Genomic DNA, 9,474 nt, shown 5'->3' with positions numbered 1-9,474 from the left:
CTGTTTCTGGCACTGAAGCTAGTATCCCTGTGTGGTAATCTACTACAGACATGCCAGCTCACTTGGAGGTAACGTGGGGGCTCTCTATATGATGTTGCCTTGCACTGCAGAGAGATGTTTAGTCATACTCCAGGAACTGGCAGAAGTTTGCTGACCTCTTTACACCACATGAGAGTGGCGAGGCTACAGATGCGGTTACAGTAAATCTGGACTGTTCTCTTCCATCCCATTCACATTCCTTCATTACTCACAACATGATGGTTACAGAGCATCTTTCAGTGATGTGTTAAGCATCTTGAGCAGCATCTGTCACATGTGGTGCTAAGTTTCTCTCTTCTTCCTCCTGGGACAAAAAGCTGGACAAAGATACTTTAAAATATTTCTCAAACTTGCATTTTCTGCCATTTTTAAAGGAATTTGGGGTCTTAGCCCACAAGTGAATTTCTTTGGACAGTTTAGGAAGCCATTTTCAAGTACCTAAATGCAGCAGATAAGAACCTCCTCACAAAAGGATATTTTTTTCCCCATCTAGATTTTCATGAACTCCAAGAAATGAACTTTCTTAAAATAAATAAATCCCAAAGACCAGAGATGCACTCTGATCCCTGTAAGACAAGCAGGCTTTGGTGAAGGTAAAAACAAAACAAAAAACCCCCCAAACCTGCCAGCTACTCCTTTTTTGGAACCACACCCCAGGCATACCAAGAAAATACTGGAGAGAATCAGAGTTATTAGTCCAGCAACTTTCTGATGCAGATGGTAGTCCTGAAAATACCTGAGTGGACTCTGAACTGCATACACTAGAACATTTTGCAGTTTTTGCTCACTTAGACTTTACCTATGAATACAGTTCCTTGTTACTGATGGAATTTTCTCTATCCCTTTTTATTCTTTTTTTAACCAGGTATGTTGACAGAGGTATTCAATGAGATCTCTGAACTGTGACTATTAGATTACAATTAATAAATTTTCTTTAAATATCATTTAAGAGTTTTTACAGTTGGGCTGCCCTTACCAAAGTTCATCTCGCTTGCACTCTGTAGGCAGACAGGAAGCCCAAGATCCTCTGTTGACTTCCTAGACAACAAAGCTGAGTTGTAATTCCAGGAACTACTGTAAGGATTTGTGGAGTTGCTCGTCAAACCTAATCACCCCATCTCTCAATGCTGACTTCTCACAATGCAGCAAATACAATGATAAATTTTAATGCATACAACTTTCTGAATATCTGTTAGTACAAACGCACATAACTGTGATACAGCAATGTGGATTGTAAGCGTGAGAGGGTGACATACGATATCCCCATTTTCCCATTATGCTCTCCGCCCCTCCTGCAATTTTGCATGGGTTACTTAAGGACTCACTTTCAACAAACAGTACTAAATACTAGTAAGCGCGGGGGCCTTTTTGGATAAAATCATTATATCCAGCCCACCTACTAATTTAGTCTGTAGGAAGGGTGTCTGTCAATCAGAGCCCAATGAAACAGCTCTGGTGACTGGAGGGGCTTACAGCCAGACTCCTTCAGAAAAGCAAGCAACTCATTTTGAATAACAGTTTTTAAGACTGTTCTACAGACCCCTGGGAATCCTTGGGCTGTTTCCAAAGGACCACAAAAAGTAAAGTACACACAGTGTCAGTAGGCTTCATTACGTTATTCAGGGATCCATACCTCTGTATTTCAGTGAAGTCCAAATGAAGGATAAAAACCTCAGCACTGTAGAAGAACGACGTGTGGCTCCTATTGTCATCTTCAATTCCTTCTACAGGAGCAGAAAACCGAGGCTGAAATGGGACCCATACTCCTGGCTACAGGCCTGTAAGACACAATGAAGAGTTAGTTATCCAGAACAGCACATAAGCATGTGCTTAACACCAGGCATGTGAATGCCCCAAATGCACAAAAGCTCACATGCTGAAGTTAGTAACATTGCTGTAGCCAAGCTGTGCTGAGAGTTAAGCATGCACTTAAGAGCTTTGCTGGATGGCAGCCATTTACAGATGTACAATCAGTACAGAGACATGTAGGCAGAGACTTCCTTTAATGGGTCCACTGAATTCTCTTCTTGAAGATACATATTAGGTTATTTTCATTAGCATACTTACAAAACAAAATACTCCTCCTGTGATTACATCTCAGATGCCAGCACATGTATCATTTTGCCTGGAGCCCTTTGTTTACTGCACTTAAAATTCAAGGCCAGATGAACAATTCTAAAATCAAATACAAAAGAGCAGTTGAAATCTGACAACAACACAGAACTGTCCTTATTCCTGTTCTCTTGCTTTGTCTTTTGTTTGTTTACTTTGGAGATGCTGACGGATGCTTGTCTGCACATAATGATAACCACTAGCAGCAGTTTGAAGAATAAGAGAAAGTAAGAAGAGAAAGTAGAAGAAAAACAATGAGAAAGGTGTTAAGGGCACTAGGTTGTTCTTTCTGGGATGGGCATCAGACATATGCTCACTACTCCTGTCACAGTGCAATCAAAGCAGCCCTATGCCACTGCCAAAAACTGCAACAGGTGCCAAAAGATTATGGCACTGGTTAAATCCAGTCCTAAGGCACCAGCTCAGGGACTGATCCAAATCCCAGAAGCCAATGAACTTCTTTCCCCAGATGTCAATTGTTTTCAAATAGTTCCTCTCATTCATTTCCAGTGCAAGATGCCAGGGGGCAAACAAATTCAACTGCCAGGAGGCAATCCTCTGATTTTGCCACTATAAACCCTGGACAGACGCCAAAGCCACGTGCAGCCTCCCAAACACATTTGTAAGGTAATTAATATTTTATATTCACAAAAAGATATCTTCGTTCACAAGGAACTATTAGGACAGAGCTTCTGGCTACATTCTCCCCCGCACATTACAATGACAACTCCATGCCAGGAGCAGCCACATGGCCTAAAGGTGCCAAGCTGGCAAGGATACTCTCTCTCAGCATTTGGCATCTAACCCCTTGGCAAACCCCGCAGCAGTTGTGCTTGGCTGCTTTTGGATCCGTCATGTGGTCAGGCTGTTGATAGCATGGGAGGGTGCTGCGTCCTCTGGGCACCATTTCACTTAACACCTGTCTGATTCAGAGGAATGTGTGCACGTGGAGAGCAAGATCCCCACACAAATCCTCCCAGAGACCCAGAGCACATGCTCCATTTGTTACTGAAAGGGGTCGTTTCCTCAGACCCACAAGTGCTTCCCCCCCCTTCCCCTTCACATATCTGCATACAGCCCTTAGAGGGTCCTACATCCTGCCATGCATTCCACATGTGTTGGACGTTTGCTCTGTGAACCAGGAACACAAAACATAGCCTTTTTGTATATAATGAAATCTCATATTTTACTGTGCTCATATAAAGCCATTTCTTTGTGAATCAGATTTTTTTTATTTGTGACATTTTAACGATCTACAAATGTTTGGTATAGATGAAAGGAAATGATTATTTCCAGGTCACCTTGCAGTAATACTTTTTGATGGGCACCATAATTCCAATTAAATTGATTAATAAGGGAGGGGGGAAAACCCTTCAAACATTTAAAATGCCACTGAAGCAGAAATATTTTAAAAGGAAAATATAAAAACACACAAGCACACAGCATTTACCACAAGCTACAAAACACTTGAGAGGAGCATAGATAAGAAAATTCAAAGACCTCTTTCCACAGTGGATTACACACAAAATGTGGCTGTTATGAGATGCAGACTGCAAGGACATAACTCTGCGCCCCTTCCCCACAAACACCATGCATCGTTGTAGTGAACATGATCGTTTTTCATATTATAGGATCATGTTTGACTTGGGTCACAAACACAGTCAGTGAAATAATCCCAAGTCTGGCCCTAAGTAGTACTTGTTAAAAATCACAATTACCATCACAAATCTGGCAGACACAGCTCTCCAGCGAGGCCCAGCAGCGTTATGGCAGAGGTGGGGTAGGTGTGCAGAGAGGAGTGTTGAGACTTTTAAATAGCACCTCTCAAACCTTTGCCTGTTCAAAAGCACTATAATCAGCCTCCCGTTTGCACAAACTGCATATATTGATGCATTCAGTACATTCGGACACTTCTGAGCATGGTTTTCTTTGGATCAGAGAGTCTCCAAAGCCTGTGAAACAAATGAAGTTCTTCAGTCACAAAGTTCAGAGTCAGAGTAACTGCTATCGCTCACTCTGCCGGGAAGGCTGAGGGTACCCATCTCACCCCACCTGGAACTTACAAATAAAACCCGGGACTTCTGTGGTCTGCTTCAAGCTCCACTGTTTTTCTGCCATATTCCTATTGCGACTTTTATTTTGCACCAAGCTTATGGCCCACAATCACCAGCCAAGACCTCACTGCCAGGCAGATCACTAATACAGCTACAAAGACTCTCACTGCACGCAAATTTGCACCCATCAGCATCCCTATGTTTAGCCATAGCAATCAGGTCACTGGGCTGTCCACAAACAAAAGAAATTTCAAGTCACTTGAACAGAAGATGGGACAAAGTTTACAAAAATGTCTCCTATGCCTCATTCTAGCATCAGAAAACCTATTCTGTTTTGGGGGAGCTGGCTTTGAATTTTTCCCCCTTTTCAAACCATTCTTCACTATCTACTAGAAAAAAAGCTTCTCTTTCCCCCATCCCTGAAACATATGCTTTCTTCAGAACACCAGGGTGATGAACAGGATGGACGCAGGGACCATGACAAATTTAAGACCCAGTAGCTTGGAGCCTTTCTTGTCTACAAGCCAAACTTTTCTGGAATGGAAAAAGCTTTTCGATTAGGCATTTTCAGTAACAAATTCAGCATTAACCCTTGGGAGGTAAGGAAATATCCCTACTTAAAATTATTGTTCACTTACATACAGAAATGTTATTTTAGATCATATTTAGGAGTTTCTGTAAGAATATTACTTTCCATTTCTTTTTCTCTCTGTGGCCTAGGCAGTTTATTTCACTGTGATTAAAGCACCCAGCTTTTGGAGAGAGGGAGACAAAAAATAAGTACTAAATAAATGTATAAAACTCTCTAGCAACATTCCTGGAATAGTTTTTCTGCAAAGTACATGGCATGTTCAGAACACATGATGTTATAGTACAAAGATTTTACTGGCTTCACTGCTCAGTGTGTTCATCTCAGATTCAAGTCAAATAAACCTACCACGCCATATCGTCATTTATTTTCCTGTCTCCATATACAAATATACTCTTTTTAAAAAGCAAGTTCCTAAACCCTGCACAAATTCACAAGCTGAATCCATGTTATATTATCTTTCCTGGAAAATAATAACCTAAGAACAGGGCACTGGATGTTACTGTTGGCAACTAAACTGGGAACAAGTAAGTACAAAGCCTTGGAATAGCTAACAAAAAAACAAGTTGGGGAGGAGGATTTGCTTCTGACAGGTTCATGGCACCTCCTTTCTCCAGCAACTTGGTGTTCAGTACCAGGAGCAGATTAGTTCTCAGAGGAGTCCTAGCTGGACTGAGCCCTTGAATGAATGCAGCATACAGCATGGCTTATATACCAACTGTGTGGAAGACCAAGGAAAGATTAAAAAAAGAGTCAAAATCAGAAAACCCTCCATATGCAAGCCTTCTATATGATTTTAATAGACCTTGCCAGATGTTTCCTCATCATAATATACTTCCCTTATTAACATGACTAAATAAATAAAACTTACCCAAATCAAATCCTGACCATTTCCCCATTTTATACTTAACAAATTTTCTCAGGTTTATGCTCTCTTTTCAGCATGCAATCTAAAGTTGAGAGCTTCTTCATGACATTGTGCCTGATTGGGAATTTGTTTTTTAAAATAGTTATTGTGCCATGACAAGGGTAGAACACTGTTTTAAAGGGCTGCTGACTCTGGACAATTTATATGCTAATTTCCGAATGATTCTTCCTACATTAAATAAGGAGCTAAGGAATGTTCCAAAGGTCTAGACAGACCACACCATTAACAGATTGGATAAATCAATGCTAATACTGCCCAGAGCATATTACACCGTGTGAACTTTCTTCACTGCACACACTTTACTAATTTTAGTTCCACGTGGTTCCTCAGCTGACTGGCCAAAATATAAACTACACCAGCTCCCGAAAGCCTCCCTATGCCCATCTTGACCTTGGACTTGCCTTTAATATTAAACTTGAAGAAAAAACTGAACTGGTCACACTTTTTATTCAGAGTACATTTATAAATGGTTTATAAAGGGTTAATAAATGATTAATAGATCATGAAAATTTTAAAAATATGGACAGCTATGAACAATAACCATTATACATCTAATAATAAATGATCTATTATTTAGAAAATAATAGAAATAACAGAAAATAATAGAATAATAGAAAATACAAACCCATAAATTCTAGCTTGAACTCCATCAACGTAAAGGCTAAGTACGGCAAACAAATCAATGTCTTCAAACTTGTTTGAACACTGACAAATCTTCCAGCATTTATTAGCGGTATTCTGAGGTTATTATTGTTTTAAAGGACACGGCAAATTTGGCTCTAAGTTTAGACTCTGTACAAACAAGCTGTTATAAAGCCTTAGAATAACAGGAAGATTTCCAGTTTTTATTTTACTTCCAATAAAAATGGAGTTTAAACAAATTCTCCTATGGCATATGTAATCTTAACAATGCAGAACTGAAAAACTCAAAATGAAGCAGGCATCACTAAATCAAAATAGAAGGATCATAAAATGGTAAGGTTGATTGAATTTTTTTTAATTTCTTCTGGTTCTATATCTTAGCTTACGAGCTACACTGCTAAAACAAGGCATTGATGCAAAATATGATGCTGACTTTAAGTGTTTAGCTGTCATTAAAGAAACTGTCACTAGTGACTAAATGTTGGTTTTAGAAATTGGTTCAAATCACTGTCCAGAGCACTTGCAGCACCTCGTGCATTATCACGATCTGGCAAGCTCCTGCAATCTCACTTACTAGTAAACTCTAAGGTACTAAATACCATGAGGTACCTTCACAACACAAAGATCCCATTTCTTTTCAACTGAAGTAAGAGCTTCAGGTAGACTTTGTTTTCATTTTTTCCACTTAAGTGTTTGAGAAATTATAATAAATGCATACAATAAACAATTTTGTAATACTTTTCTTAATACTGTAACATCTTGGGGACACTGAGAGTTGTATATTAAGTAGAAAGAGCATTGGGCACGCACCTCCTCTCACTGAATTCAGTAGCTGAACTTCCACTGAGTGCCAAGGAGTCGGATTAGGTATTCTGTTTATAGTATGGGTGCCAGCAAACTCTTTTTCCCCATCCCATATCACACGCACACCAACTAATCAGTGCACTAAAACTTAATTATATCATAGGAGATATCTCTCAGCAAATATGAAGTGCAGCCATACAGAAATCAGTACCAGCAGGACCCCAAGACCTGAAACAGCTAACATATCACACACTGCCAACACCATACTTTGCTATAACATGAGATACCTCAGTCAAATGCCTCCTGATAACGATCATTGATGGCAAATTAGCAGCTTGGCTACTGGAAAAATTCCAAACCTTACCTTCCAGCTACAGGAATGAGGAGGATATATGTGAATGTGATCTTTGGCAGGGAAAGGTACATTGTTTCACTGCTGTGGGAAAATGCTTAATGCTTAAACATTTCCTTAAAATAAGATTACAATGAAACATTAGAGGTAGCATTATTAACGATAATCAACCTTCCTGGCTAAATCAAAAAATAATTCCAAACCCATCTCCAATCTGCAGAAAAAAAATCTAGTGTTTCATGCCCTCATGTTTTATCTGAGCACTTCAGCAAAGATGCTTATTGAGAAGAGAATAGGTCCTTGTGTGTTTCGGTTTTTGAAATTCAAGAAAGTTCCTGGCTTATCTGCGTTTTCCCCACCCCACCCCAATGAATGAGAGGGAGATTAACCAAAATTTTGAAAAGGTCAGATCAACACTTGTGACATACTGAAAATGCAAACCCTTACCTTCTAAATCTACTTCCGAATAAGGAACCTTGCCCCCATTGGCAGATTCAGCCAGCTCCTTTCCCTTCACCAAATCATTCAGTCTCCCCCAAGAGATACCATGCCAAAAACAAAACAAAACAGTAAAAAACAAAAACAAACAAACAAACAAAAAAACCCACTCACACACTACAACATGATTTCATTACATCATTCACCCTGCTTCTCCGTATGCCCCTTTCCTCATGCTGTCCTGTCTATTTAGAGGACAGGGATGGTTTCTGCTCTGTGTACTCACAGAACTTTGGTACAACACAGGCCCAATCTTGACAAGGCTTCAGTCACTACCGTAAAAAAGCTGAGGATGAGAAGAAACTGCCTTTGCTCTGGGTAAGTACTCTCCAGAGTGAGATCAATCATATTTATCCATCTTTGCAAAAGAAACCCTAGAAATCACATAAACATACAAAACATTATATAAAATAGATCACCAATACTCTTGAAAAATACTTATTTCAAATTTTATATCATGAAATGTAATAAAAATTCACTCTTGGCATCTCTGAAATAGTAAATCATGGTGACAAATTTGTTTTTATTCAAGTCTTGCTCATTTATCATTTCAGAGTACTTAGCAGTGATTTACACCTGTTCACAGTTGCTCCTTCTCTGCATAGAGCTGCCTAGATATAATTAGGAAAACATTCAACTTGCAAAATTTAACATGGAAGGTCACATTTGGATACAGAAAAATTGCAGAAGTCTCAGGAAGACACTTAACTCTGAAAACCATTTTTATAAATTTATAAAACCTTTCCTGAATGTCCAGCATTAAATTTTTTTTTAACTGAAAACTTCATAACAATGATGTATTTAATTTTCTTAGTGGCAAAGTGCTTGGAAAATATGAAAAGATAGGTTATAGGTATGTTGCCAATCTGCTTTTTAGGGTGAAAAAACCCACAGTGACATTCTCTGCTATTTTCATAATATATCACATCTTACCAAAGGTCACTGAAATCAGTGGAAATCTTTCAGACTCTTCAGTGGACTTAGAATCAGGAACTAATTCCATTTTCTACAAAACAGCTCAAAAGCAATTTAAGCACAAATTCTTCAAATTAACGCATGAATTTCTACCATTCTTAAAGCAGGAACTCAGAATCCCAGTCTTCTGGGAATAAGTTTAGTGGGTTATTGCAAGGACTATCACATTTTGAGATGCCAAAAGGATCTGTTTTCCTTCCCATGCTGCTCAAGCATCCATCTTTGGCTATGTTCTCAGACTACAAAGTCTTCCTTTTAACCCAACTCAGTAGAGCCTGCAACAAGGAGAGTGGAAGAACCTTCACAAGTGCACGCTGAGCAATCAGCCAGGGCTACTACAGAAAGAGACATCAATTTGAGATCAAGACCAAGACTTATCTAATCCTCTCCCTTCTGTGGGCCAAAAGGTATCAGGCAGATCTAAAAAGCTTAAGACTGCTCATTTCAGAAAGACATTCACTTGGCAGCTCAGAAGTAAAAC

At 39.3% G+C, this 9,474-nt stretch overlaps 1 long non-coding RNA gene across 1 annotated transcript; it reads right to left on the bottom strand.

Annotated features, from left to right (window-relative positions):
- Window positions 1–251: 251 nt before the first annotated feature.
- On the bottom strand, window positions 252–1,171 carry LOC106498318 (uncharacterized). Its single transcript, XR_010884125.1, has 2 exons — window positions 1,016–1,171; window positions 252–356 (listed from the first exon to the last, which is right to left on the bottom strand). It is a non-coding gene; the product is annotated as an uncharacterized lncRNA (long non-coding RNA).
- Window positions 1,172–9,474: the final 8,303 nt, after the last annotated feature.

The sequence above is a fragment of the Apteryx mantelli genome, chromosome 4 (genome assembly GCF_036417845.1).
Source record: "Apteryx mantelli isolate bAptMan1 chromosome 4, bAptMan1.hap1, whole genome shotgun sequence".
In the NCBI taxonomy this organism is placed as follows: domain Eukaryota; kingdom Metazoa; phylum Chordata; class Aves; order Apterygiformes; family Apterygidae; genus Apteryx; species Apteryx mantelli.
The sequence above is the reverse complement of the archived record's forward strand: the minus strand, read 5'-3'. Positions and strand labels throughout refer to the sequence as shown.